General features: G+C 32.2%; 1 long non-coding RNA gene across 1 annotated transcript; it reads right to left on the bottom strand.

Moving 5' to 3' along the window:
* Window positions 1–13,839: 13,839 nt before the first annotated feature.
* LOC136977649 (uncharacterized) lies at window positions 13,840–14,149 on the bottom strand. The gene is made up of 3 exons (XR_010881119.1): window positions 14,110–14,149; window positions 13,954–14,030; window positions 13,840–13,860 (listed from the first exon to the last, which is right to left on the bottom strand). It is a non-coding gene; the product is annotated as an uncharacterized lncRNA (long non-coding RNA).
* Between the last annotated feature and the right edge of the window lie 301 nt (window positions 14,150–14,450).

The raw sequence follows: 14,450 nt of genomic DNA, 5'->3' as shown, positions 1-14,450 counted from the left end.
AGCATGAAGATGACAAACAATATAAACTTGTAATTTACTTAAAATATTAAGTCAGAAAGATAAATATTAAAATTAAAACCAGATTTAATGGATTAAAAGTGTTATTTGTATACCAAACCGGAAATTCTCTTTTTAATTAAGGAAGTGAGATATTTAAAAGAAAATTTCATCTATGTAATGTTGTATAAGTTGATTACGCAATGGATAAATAAATACTATAAAAAATGTTTTCATTGTTTTAATAAAAGGAAATGTATCTTTAAATGTTTACATTTAATAAAAAGAAATACATTAACTTGATGTTTGGCTAGCTTTCCGTTTTCGAGTTATCTTAGAAAATAATCTCCCATATTTTTAAATTTAACTTGCTCCATTACATAAAATCTTTGTTGTTACATAACGTTTTGCATTCTCTACATAAATTTATTAAGCGTATTTCAGTTACGAATGTACACGCGGCCGCCATCATTTTTCGAATGCTAGCACGTGATTCCAACCTCTTCGTTGATTGGTTCAGCAAAGCGACACCGTGCGGAAAATAACAAACAGAATAGATTTTCTGCAACGCAGTTGCGACTTGTCGAGCCAAAGTTACCAAAAAATCGAGAGTTTACGCCTTTATTCCAACGGATATTTTCCGAATTTTTTCTTAAATAAATTTATTTACAAATTTTTCATCTATAAAATGAGTTCCAAATCTATTCACTACAGGTTTGACATAAAAAAAGCGCGAAATGTTTAAAAAAACTGAGGTAGCGCTTCGAATAGTTTAGCAACGAATCGACTATTTTAAGCACCCCCTCAATTTTTAAAGTATCTCATATTTTGCACCATTTAATTAATAATTTCAAAGCAATGAAAAGTAGTTTATAACTTTATTTATTTATAATATTTTTACTTTTATTTGTATATCATTTATATTATTATTAAAATTAAAAATTTAGGAAAAGTTTTTAAAAAAAATTTTAAATGGTTATTGTTATAAAAACGTGATTTTTTCACTTTTATACATGATGCTTGGTAAATTCAAATGTTGTATCGCTTGAGGCTTGGTACTTAAAATTTAAACATAATAAACTTAATTGTGGTTTTTATTACATAAAACTTTGATCACTAAAAAGTGACTAATATCCAGTGGCGTAGCGTGGGTGTCAGCCGCCCGGGTCGGAGGAAAATTTCGCCGCCCCCTTATTTAGGTATCTCAATTCAAAAGACTAAAATATAGAGTAATTCTAAAGAACTTTTCGGCAAAGAACGATCAACATTATTGTGTATTGTACAGGTATAATGTGTATTGTGTATTTATTGTGAAATTTTGCCGCTCCCTAAAAGTGCCGCCTGGGGCGGGCCGCCCCTGCCGCCCCCACTACGCTACTCCACTGCTAATATCACTCAAAGTACCCAAGACAGTGATGCCGGCTTAGAAGTTTTCCCCTAAATTTAGGGGGAAATCAGCAAGATGGAAAGAGATGTAAAGTCTTCCCGTATTGGTTAGTGAAGTTTCAGCGACGAAAAGTGGCATGACTCATGACTGTTGTGGCGCGAGAATTTTATGGCAATATTCAGCGCGGGTCGCTTTACCACTTGATGCATTTGCTCAACCTGTGCCCATAACGTCGGTGCCCTAAAATGAAAATTTGTGTTTCTTCGGATTTTTAAAAAATTAATACTTTATTTTTTATATGTATTGCACCCGGAAAAAAACTATTAAGGGAAAAAGTTTTTAGAGGAAATTTCGGGACTGTTTAGGGGGTTTGCACGACAGAAGATTGGCAACACGACACTAATTGTTTGCACTGCCAAGTTAATAAATAAAATGATCTAATATTAAAATAACATATTTTGTGATATGTTATTTTATAAAAAGCAATAGACAATATGTAAGTGATACCGAACAGTTATTTTTAGTATAAATTTTATAATAAAAATCCGGTAAAGGTTCTTGCTCCGTTCGTTAGAAGTTTCTGGACGCGCTGTTAATACAGAATGTTTGTACAGTACAATCATTTAAATTACTTTGAGAAACGGAAATAGATCAATAGTCAATTAGTTTATTTATATCGTCAGACATTAAAGATATCCATAAATTATAATTTATAAATTTTATATAAGATAAACAACTTTGAACTTTGAAAGTTTGTTTACTTATATTTTACATCCCAGAGGATATAAATAAATCTAATTTTTATATTTAAAATAAAACCTTTAAATTACATGTTTCTTTTGTATTTCCCTCAGTAAGAATGGAAGAAACCACTAAACACTAGTAGTGGGCTAACCCCAACCAACGTACTGGACACGTGATGTTTTCCGGATTTTTTCACTTGTCTAACGCTTAAATAGAGGCACATTTACCATAGAAAGTTCCCCGGAAGTCACCCTCTTGACAGCTTTGCTTCATCTCTCCAAATCCATCATTTCACAGGATGCGGGATTGGTGGATTTCCCCATACTTCCTGGGGATATTTTTATGATGAATATCCTTTTTCATTACTTCTTTTAAAAGAGTAATTTATCAAAATTCGATTCTAAATTAAAAAATGTAAAAGAAAATAAGAAAGTATCTATTGAAGATCAAACTTCGAGCGCGGGTTTCTATATAATTTATGAGATCTAATTAAGAATTTCAGTATTGTTTTAAAGCAGGGATTGTCCCATTATTATATTTATTTAAACATATATTAATGATATAATTACGTGAAGAATCCACGAGAAAGTAAATCATTAACGTTTAGATAAGAATCAATTTTCAAACAAGTAGATAGAAAATTTGAAAGGTGCGTATGAAGGAAGTAAATTACAAAATCTTAAACTTTATCACTCGAATATTACATACAGACATAAATACGTTCGATAAAGTTATTTTGAAACTATCTTTGAGTGTTGAGTGTAATGTATAGACAATTTTTTATAAATTGGCAGAGCTGACACATTCAATGGTTAGATATAAAAACTTTTTAATATTTTTCTTCCGTGCTTTTACATATCCGTCCCTTATGTCTGAATGTTTCCTATTTTTAACATCAGAAATTACATAAAAATTGCTCCAATATTACTTACTTATCTTCTATTTTTGAGTAAATGCAATTTGTTATAAGATTTTCTATAAATGGTGATATGTATTACGAGATGAAAGAAAATGGCAAGATTTTTAGATACTATCATTTCGCTTTAGAAAATAGCGAAGTTAGATACTATCATTTCGCTTTAGAAAATAGAGTTATTAGTTTCCCTGTTCTGTTATATATAAAACAGGGAAAATATGGCATATGGTCAAAACATGACTCTTTCCAGATTTTTACATTTTTGGACTCTGGAAACTTCGAAACATCGAGAAATAGAAAAAAAAAAAACAAAAATTCGGGGAGTTTTCTGTATGTATGAATGTTAGTATTGAGTGTGACACAATTTTGTTCGTACTCTTTGAAGACTGCTTTTTTGTGGAAAATGTCTGAAATTTTGCAGGGAAGTTTGTGTATTAGGGGATTGATGATATTAAATTTTGGTGGTTGAGGGGTGGGGAGATAATGGGGGTCGTGTGCTGTATCTCCAGTAGGGTCGCACTTAATGACGATTTTACTCGTTATTAACATTTACAAATTTTTATAAAACCCGTCTCTACCTTCAAAATTAAGCTTATTGCCATTTTATAATACTGTAGTTAAAGAATAAAAAGTTTTTTTTAAAATAAAATATCATAACAGATGGTACCAGCAAATGTTGCTGGATTTTTTTTGGAACAATCTTTATCTATACTTTCAAATGTTCTTCATAAAAGAGAAAATCTAATATAGTTCTATTTTTGGATTCATCCTCTTGTATACACCAATCAATCCTGTGTAGTATATACAGAAGAAATGTACAACTTTTAATCCTACTCATCATGGATTCTGCCAGTTAAGCTAGACTGGTGGTGATAAACTCAGTCTAACATTTTTAAAGGGGTCGTATCACCACCCAAATTCTTGGGTCTTCGACTCACTTCGCAGAAAAATAGGCTGACACCTTAACCAACTCGATTATTTAGTTTTCAACGTGGGGTTCCTATCAATTGGTGCTTGATTGTAACTGAAGAAACTTGTGTGTAACTGTTAACAGGTTATTGAGTGGATAAAACCAAGTGAACTGAGTAGTGGGTTCGCTTCTCTTCTAGGAGCTAGCCACGTGGAGTTTCCTTCGTGTTTAAAATATTCTAATAGGCGCCATTTTCTCACAAAAGTATTCAGTGAGGCATTCTTCCCTAACATGTAGCTATTGTGTTGCTTTGTCTAATTTTATTAGTCCAATCTAATCTTTGTTTGTATTCATGATTGCAACTTAAGCCAATTTTTTTATCTTGAAACATTAAATCTCCATTAAGATAATTAGAAAATGAATGCAGAAGTAGGAGTAAGATAGAATACATCCTTAGAAACATGATTTACAGGGAAGAACTTTAATTTAAAGTAAGTAAAAGAACAAATTTTTTAAATAATCGTTGCATAAACGTAAATATCAAATTCTCAGAAAATTTTTACATCATTGAATTAAATTGAATTTCTCAAATAACTTATAGGATTTCGTGTGAAAAACGATCTCTTTATACGAAACAAAGAGTTTGAAGTAATTTTTATCTTCATATTAATGTATATTTTACTTGTATTTTTTAAAATTTTAAGTAAAATCTCAAATGTATCAAGTTAAAAGACAAATTTCTTTATATTTATATAAAAATAAAGAAAGAGTTTTAAAAGAAATTCGATGTTGAATTCTAAAATGGAAAACCTCTTGAAAATTTTTATTTTTATCTTTTATTTATGAAATAACAAGAGGTAAATAAGAAAACATGTAAAAATAAAATCAACATAAGCAGAAAAGTTTCTCTCTCTTTACTTTTCTTCATATCTGCATATACAAAACTGGGAAAAAAATCAGCAAAAATTCGCACCAGCTACGACTTGAATACCTTTCATGGCAGAAAAAGCTAAAATTGCATTTGGTGCTATCTGTTGTGCGATTTTATTTTTAAAATTTTTACATTATTAATTATCATAAAATGGCAAAAAGCTTAGTTTTGAGAGTTGAGACAATTTTTATAGAAAAATTGCAAATGCTAATAATGATTAGTCTTTTTTAAGTCACATCTCACTCCAGACACCACACGTGATCCCATCTATTTCTTCACCCCTTCGACCTTTCATCACCAATATTTAATAGCAAGAATAAACCTAATACACAAACAATACCGCAAAATTCCAGGAATTTTCGACGAAAGGTACAAGAGTTATTAAGCTTCAAAGTAGGCGAGCAAAATCATGCCCCCTCAAACACATACTAACATCCATACATACAGAAAAACCCTCGAAATTTTTTGCATTTTTCGAAGTTTCGAGGTCCTCCGAGTCCAAAAATGTAAAAATCTTGGGAGGGCTACTTTCCGACCAACACCATACTTTCCCTAGAAAAGTAAAATTTGAAATAGAAAATAAAAATCAATTTTCTTGAATTAAAACAGCGATTATTTACAAAATTTGCTAAAAAAAATCTGCAAATCTACAGAACAGAGGGCCCACCAGTGGCCAAGCGGTTCTATTCTGTGAACACTGAGAGTTCAGTCAAGGGTTCGCTCCAGAACAAGCTGTCCACATGGAGTTTTCCAGGTTTTCTCCATGTCTGTAACACCCAAATAGAAGACAGTCACCCTTAAAAAGACATCCTGGAAGGCATCTCCCAGACAGATTGCCCACGTGTTGCGTTGCCATAACTTAATAAACAAACAGAACAAAGAACTGAATTTGGCATATAAATCTTATAAATAATAATGGATACATTTCTATTTATACGTCATAATAGCAGTGTATTTTCTTGAAGATCGATCATTAAACATTTCCATTGCAAATAAAGAACAATTTTAATGTTTTTAAATTAAATTGAAATGAAATTAGAAACATATTACAAAAAATAGAAATTTGCTGATCAAACGTTTATTATTAATTTATTTTTTTTAAATTAAGTAATTTGAAAATTTGTAAAAAAAAACCTTGTCAAAACTGTAGCAAATAATCTCGAATAAATTATTTTTAAAAAACAAGAAATTATAATATAAAAATTGAATTGAATGTTTAATGAGAAAATAAATATATTAAATTTTAAAATGTTTTTAATCTTTTGTAAAACAATAATAAATTTAAAATTAATGTTCGCTCTGAAATTTAATATTAAAAGCAGTTTTATTTTACGAAAATATAAGAAATGTTAGCAACGAGAAAAATAACTTTATGGACAAAAAAAAAACATCAAAATATATTAACACAAAATTAAAATTGTGTGTTGCGCCATCTGTTATAAGGTTTGCTTTAAAAAATTACTTTTATATTATTAATTATTCTAAAATGACAAAAGCTTAATTTTGAGAGTAAACACGAGTTTTGTAAAATAAATTGCAAATGCTAATAACGAGTAAAGTGTTTATTAAGTCTGGCCGCACTTCAGACACAACACGTGACCCTCCTCGATCTTCCTATCCCTCGACCTTTAACTTGTAAAAATTTAATAGCATCAATGCCCTTAACACACAAACCTCCCTATAAAATTTTCGACGAATGGCATGAGAATTATTAAACTTCAAACAGGATAAACAAAATCGCCTCTCCCACACACATACATACACGTGTCCATGGAATTTTTTGTTGTTTCTTTGACTTTTGTAGGTTTGGGAGGTCTCAAAACGTGGAGATTTACAAAAATCCCAGATAGTCAAATTTAACGCGATTCAAATACTTTGTGTTATATACATAAAACAAGACGGGAAAATAAAATACGTGTCTTAGTCGGGTTTCTTTTAAAGAAACTCCAGATATCTTCAAATGATTCATGAAAAATCCCATTATTCAAGAGCTAACTGAATTCAGAACTACAAGCGAAGACTTCTTTATATTTTTATAAATACACTAGAACTTCCAACAGCGGCCACCTCCCAAAATGGCCACCTCTAAATAGCGGCCATTTTCTTAAAACTGAACAAAAGTGCGTACTAAATAATTTCCAAACAACGATTACAATTTAATGTTTACGTCAGTGGTCGTTGTTCAGAGGTTTCAGCAATAGACTCTCGATTATTCAAGACTTAATGTCAAAGATGTCCTCCCGGTTAATTCATCTCGAGAATTCAAAATTGTTGAATATGTTAGACTCAAAGAAAGAAAACACTCATTGAGCGTGAAAAAAACGACCACAACGCGTTGTGACTAACTCAAAAAGACCGCAAAGCGAAATTCGCGTCGTGGCTTTCATTTTGACCACGATATTTGACCACTGCGCGTTGCGGTGATTAAGAAGACATAACGCGTTCGATGCACAGTGGTTTGTAACCGTAAAACATGGGTTCTATCCTCGAAACATTTTTTTGTTTACAGTTTTTGGTTAATGTTACCTTAGGATCCAAAATGGCGGCCGGGAAAATTTTCCCCTACTTCGGAGACTGCGACGGGGAAAAAATTTATCTCTAGAGTCGACACGTCGACGACCTGGGGATTTTTCCCCATTCGGTTTCTACCCTGCGTTCGACGTTGCCGAGTATCCTGTAACCTCGAAACGGAGACGGTAGTGTGTAAATTTGCGACGGTAGAGGGAGCCTTTTCGTGACGTCGTGCGAGAGTAAAATCGGCGGGAAATTCGTAGGGGTGTTACGAACGAATATGCAAATGCATGATCTGCGACGTGAATTCTGTTCATTTCTGGGCAATTTTATGCAAATCGACTAGTTTCCTGTTGGAATCGTTTACTGCTGTGTTGCGACGAATTGCGTATTGGATTAATTGCTGTGTTTTTTTTTTCGTAACGATATTTCATTTGCACACAAATTGCTATCTGTGAATATGTATTGTTATTAATTCCTCCAGTATTAGTAAGTGTTTTTATTTCTGTTTTTACAATTTAATCCTAAAAGTTAGAGAACCAAGTAATCAGAAATTAAGGAAAGACCGTGTTTTTTTCCTCTCCTTACCTCCCCGCGTTTAGTTTATTGCCAATTGTTCGATAATGACTAGTTTTGCCGATTTGAGTTGCAACGACGAATTTTGGTCGAGATGCACTTCCCGTGATTTCTACAAGTTAATGGAAGACGACTTTTCGGAGCTAGGTTTGCCTCCCCGTATCGATAACGCATCGAATTTTGCTGTAAAATTAAGCATACAGCCGACCGAGTCCGTTTGCATTCATTGCGATGAAGATAAGAAATGCTTCATATGTCAGGTGAACGACAGATCAGAAAACACTGTGAATTGGATCGTTTGTAAATACGTGAATTCCGGCAGTACGATAATAACGGACGAATGGAAAGGATATATGCACATTGACGACATAGAAGGAGTAGCGGTCGAACATAGAACAGTCAACCATTCGAAAAATTTCGTCGACCCCCAAACAGGAGATCATACTCAGAATATCGAACAATCGAAAAGTGAGTAAAAAACTCCTCTTTTTGTTGTTTTTTATTGTTTATTTCGGTTAAAAAATCCGCGGAGTCTGCAGAGAAATTTAAGATGGCGGCCGGAACCGCGGCCATCTTGAATGCAGGGGAAAATTATTTCCCCGTCGCAGTCTCCGAAGTAGGGAAAAATTTTTCCGTTGCAGTCTCCGAAGTAGGGAAAAATTTCCCCGGCCGCCATTTTGGATCTTAGGGTAACATTAACCCAGTTTTTAATGCCGAACAACATTAGTTCTACTACTAAATTACAAACTACATGTAATTGTAGGTGCTCGATGTATTCTACACGATGACAAAAATCCATTGCTAATGTTAAAAACCATTGTCCGACGGATTTATTGTGGTTAAAAGCCGCCACAACTTCTGGATGTTAACTAATAACGAGGTGATGATAAAAAAAATAAAACTTTCTTTTTCATTACGGTTTATGTATCTTCAATCATCTTATATAAGTAAGTAACAAAATTATTTCGAGGTGCATTTTATGTTTTCTGAGCGACATTTGCATTTTTTATCAAGACAGTATCTTTTACCCAGTGAGACATTATAAACCCTTGCTTACTTCCAGATGTTAACTAGGATGCCGAGCGAAGTGTTAAATTGAAGATACGTCCTGAATGTTAATAAAGTTACTCTCAGAAATTGTAAATTCATTACGAGCGAAAAGTCGATTAAGAAGACCTTTCTTGTTTCCTAACTGATAGAGACCTAATGGATTAATGCTCGTAACAACAGATAAAACATTTCTGGGAGATGCCCTATCAACATCAGGCACCCTAATTAAAACATTCGAACCAATTTCAACCTGTCCGTCGTATCGTAGTTGCATCAGCTAACGTTCAGAATGCGTTATGGCTTTTCTTAATCATCACAGCGCGTAGTGGTCAAATATCGTAAAATCCACGAAGTGAATTTAGCTTTGTGGTCTTTTTGAATTAGACACAACGCTTTGTGGCCGTTTTTACAAGTGCTACGACGCTAATTTCGCGTTGTGGATGATTTAGAGAGACCACAAGGCGTTGTGGACGTTTGCTCGCTCAATGAGCGTTTTCGTTTTTTGAGCCTAACAAATACACTGCAAAGAGAATGAGTGATAAAGCAATTAAGATGACTTAATTGTCTTTTTATTGAATTACACTAAAAAATTTGAAAGTTTTTAAAAAACTTCACAAAAAATTTTCGTTCGTCTGTTTTTAAATCAAGGAATACGAGATAAATTTCTAACTTTTTTTAATGGCGAAAACATTAAAAGTTTTATCTTTTTATCAAAAATACTTCTCTAAAATACAACTGAAATGAAATAAAATAAATATTTCATTACACGAATTTCTACAAATAAGAAGTTTTTAGAAAAATTCTTAAAGTTTTTCTTCTCAAAAATAGAAAGTTTCATTGTACTTTTGACAAAAATATTCTTTTATGTTTTTTACGAAAAGAATTCCATTATTTTCGGATAAGAATCCTCATTACACGATATTCTTTATTCCTTCTCAGTCTCAATTGAACAGTAAAGATATTACATAAACATCCAGCCCTTACTTAACAATACTTATGATTCCAAGTATGATTATCGATCCGTATAAATATAACAATGTTGTAATCTTCATTTCATTAAGTTATACAACTTTATGAAAGCAATCGTACAAGAAAATCATATTGTAATCACAAATTCATTCCTTCGCTAATTAAATCTCCAATCTTTATATTAAGATCTCTTTTGCAACTTGCATGAATTTACGATTGAAGTTCCTTGTTATATTAAATTTTAGTACAATATAACGTACAATACTATCGCTTACGTCACAAACGTACGAGACTACCGGTTCACACACAAACATGCAAGACTGCCGCTTACGTCATAAACTTACCAGACTACCAATTACGTCACAAACGCATAATATTTGTTTTACTGGGCTACAGTTTTCAAATTATTATAAAAAGTTTACAGATTTTAAACAACAAGTTTAAACTCATAAATATTAATTTATTATAGTTTGTTTCGTCCGTTTTTACAGTTTGTGAGTATGTTAGACCCTTATATTTCGAAAACCATCAGAATCACAAAAAGCTCAGCAAGCACCAACAAGAAATCCATTGTGAAGTTTGTCAAGAAATAACAATAGCAATGCTAGCAGAAAATGCCAAAACGTCGAAGTATACTTCAGTCAAAAATTTATTATTTAAGTTTACTATTTCCAAATAAATCAGCAACGAGTTGCTCAACTTTCCCGGCAACATTTAAAATTTTGGTGGTGCCATCTGTTATTATATTTTATTTTAAAACTTTTTATATTTTTAACTATTATAAAATGCCAAAAGGTTTAATTTTGAGAGCAGTGATGGGTTTTATAAAAAATTGTAAATGCTAATAACGAGTAAAACCTTCATTAAGTCCGACCCTACTCGAGATACACACGACCCCGATTATCTCCCCACTCCCTCGAGTGACTGCTGTCTCGTAGAGTATAATATGTGACGTAGAGGCACCACGTGATGTCAGTTTTATCCCGTACGTATCTAAATTCAACACATATTATCGGGAGTTTTCCGTTGAGTCCCTCCGTTGAACGATCTGACGTCACGTTTTGTAGAAAATAGAAACGTTTCCGTTGAAAGGACACTTTTCATGATGGCCGACTTAGTCTAATTAACAAGAAGGCAACGATTGTGACTGTTTTGCCAAATAATTAAAGTAACTCACTTAACCATTATTCGAATAAATCCTTTTATTCAAATGAACCCTTCCTTATCTGTATCATTCACTTCTATACTGGGTCTTTCTTTAATAATTTGAATTTCTTGGATATTTATATCATTAGGAAGACTTAAAGAAGGCCAAATATCAGTCATAATCAATTTTGAACAAATTCGTGGAGGTTGTTTCTGAAAAAAAGCTTAATATTTCAATATTGACCAAATTATCCAACATAATCGTGCAATCTCATATTTTATCATATACAGATCGTTCGTTAATCTGTCTGCTATTACAGCGTCCACACATACAGGGTGGGCCAGCGAAAACGAAACGGCAGAGTGTTCGTGTTCGTCCAAGCAAAGCGCTCGGACAGGTCGATCTTTTGCTCGAGGGGACATCTTTTGCAATAAAGTTTTTGCGATTCTGAATACAAAAGACAACAAAAAATTTTAAAAACTCATTTATTTTCTATTAACTAAACAAACATTTATTTCGAAAAAAATGTTTGTTTAGTTAATATTCAGAATCGCAAAAACTTTATTGCAAAAGATGTCCCCTCGAGAGTAAAATCGACCTGTCCGAGCGCTTTGCTTGGACGAACACGAACACTCTGCCGTTTCGTTTTCGCTGGCCCACCCTGTATATCCATAGTTTCTGTAAGCGAAATTTACTTGTTTCGTGGAAGCCGCCATGTTAGTTTGTTGAATACTCTACGGTCTTTCGGGTTGTTGAGACCGTTTAGCTCAACTGTGAAACAGCACTAACGTCACTAGTCTAAAAACGGTCCATTTAGAAACGTCGTTTTCTCACCGTTGAGTATAGAAACGTACGTATCGAACGTTCGATAAAGCTGACATCACATGGTACTTTTACGTCACTTGCACTTTCGTACATTGTGGAAACTCGAGCTTTAAATATTGTGTATGTAATTAAAACGTAGTACCAGTATCTAATTAATTTCTACAAGAGCCAGAAACAAACAATTCCTCGTACAAACTCTAGAAAATTGGTTACCTGTTTATTGTAGTCTTTTACGGAAATCTTGTGTGACATTTCAAGTATTATATTATTAATATTCAAATAATGAATATCTTTACTTGGTATCTGTGTATATTACGTTAATTTTAATTGTTTTCTGCTAACAGGAAAAGTATGATGAACAAGGGCAAGATACTACAGTACTAATTTGAGGTGGAGAGCATATATTTTAAATTAAATTAATTTAAAATATGATTAAAAATTGCAGCCAGGCATTGTGACCATGTCACAATAAATAATTGCACATTTTAAATACGTTCTTGTTTATTAGGGAGAACCACGTTTTGTTTTGTATGTCCAGCGTAAACTGGTATGTCGAGTATAACTTGTCTACTTGGACTTTCTCTTTAACTAGGACTTGTTAGTTCATCTCTTTAACTAGGACTTGCTAACAAGTCCTAGTTAAAGAGAAAGTCCAAGTAGACAAGTTATACTCGACATAAAAAATAGGACTAGAAGCTCATACAGTATATTCATAGTAAACTGAGTTTAGAGCGTGCTTCCTTGTACACATTAATAAAATTAGTCATAAAAAAGACAGTAATTGAAACTTTTCAGGGAGAGTCAGCCGTACACATAAACATACATAGTAAACTCTGATATATATATGGAGACTTTGATAAACCCATGTAATGATTAACTGACTTTTCGACCACCTTTTTGTCTGATACCTATAAGGTATCAGACAAACGGACTTGTTCCACGAGAAACTTATATACTATGATTACATACATCTTAATACACTATTTCTCTTACCTTGCATACGGCAACTACCACAATGGAGGAATAAGTTATATTTTAAAAGGCTGTTCTTTTCATTGGCATTATATACCTTTTGATAATATATGAAATCCATTATAACTTTCTCATATATCATATATTTGATACAATTACATAAACAGTAAAGTTTTTTTTTTATTAATAAACAAAAGGAGAGAGTAATTAATTCTCACGTTAATTAAAAGCTTACAAGGTTATCAAACTTACGTTTTTCAGTTTTTCGAATCACGTGGGCGGACATTCGATATACTTTCATTGAACATTCGAATTTTTTAGCTTTTCTAATGGACTTTTGAAAACAGCCATAAATGTATTGGTAATTAATATTCTTATTACTTGAAGAAGCGCTTGTTTTACGCATTAAATAACTTGGAAAAGTTTTGTAATGTACAAAAGTATTGATAATTTTGTTTGAAAGTAGAAAGTAAAAACAAAAATAAAAACTTAATTATTATGCCTTTGTGTCCTTTTTAACTCTTTCGTACATTGTGGAAACTCGAGCTTTCTGCTAACAGGAAAAGTATGATGAACAAGGGCAAGATACTACAGTACTAATTTGAGGTGGAGAGCATATATTTTAAATTAAATTAATTTGAAATATGATTAAAAATTGCAGCCAGGCATTGTGACCATGTCACAATAAATAATTGCACATTTATTCGAATAATGGTTAAGTGAGTTACTTTATTTAAAATTTATTTTGTATACTAGTACTTTCTATATATTAACAGGACTTATTATACTGAAAATTATGGATGCAGATATTTAGTCTTACAGATCAAAAATAATGTTCTTTATTTAGTTCACCCGAACACATACACTTTAAACATGTGTTTCGGACTTGTTCGTCCCTCCTCAGCAGGCCTTTAAACGACACTTTCTACAATTAACAATAAAAACACTTCTTGGTACAATTATAACTAAAATTAGTTAAAAACAAACATTTCCCGACAATAAATTTAAAAATTCTTACAATTTCTGTATTTCCGATCTTCTCTACATTTCCACTTAAACTCACGATCCACAGCAACCATACAATTTTACACATTCCTAATTTTTATACATTAAAATCAATTTAAAACGATAAATTTAATTATTATCTAAAATATTATTCTTTCAATTAACTTACTTCTTTTTGTTTATTCGTTTCTACTTAATTTCGATTCTAATACGTTCCCATCACATCTTTTATACCTCTTCCTCTTCCCTTCTTATAATGCTTAACCATGATTGGTGGATCTCTCTACTATTGTTGTTATTCATTTTATTAGTTTGCCTAATTATATTTAAATGCTCATACAGTTGTCTTTTATAATTGTTTTTTTCCTTTTTCCTGATTTTTACCGTATTTAGATCAATTGCACAACCTTCTGTATTACAATGGTCAGTTACTGCTGAATTTGCATAGTTTCCTTTGATTGCTCTGATATGTTCGCTTAATCTTATTTTTAATTTTCTTTTAGTTTCTCC

This window comes from Centruroides vittatus, unplaced genomic scaffold (genome assembly GCF_030686945.1).
Source record: "Centruroides vittatus isolate TY-2023 unplaced genomic scaffold, ASM3068694v2 contig_461, whole genome shotgun sequence".
Taxonomy (NCBI): Eukaryota; Metazoa; Arthropoda; class Arachnida; order Scorpiones; family Buthidae; genus Centruroides; species Centruroides vittatus.
Note: the sequence above shows the minus strand (reverse complement) of the source record. Positions and strands in the feature narration are given on the sequence as shown.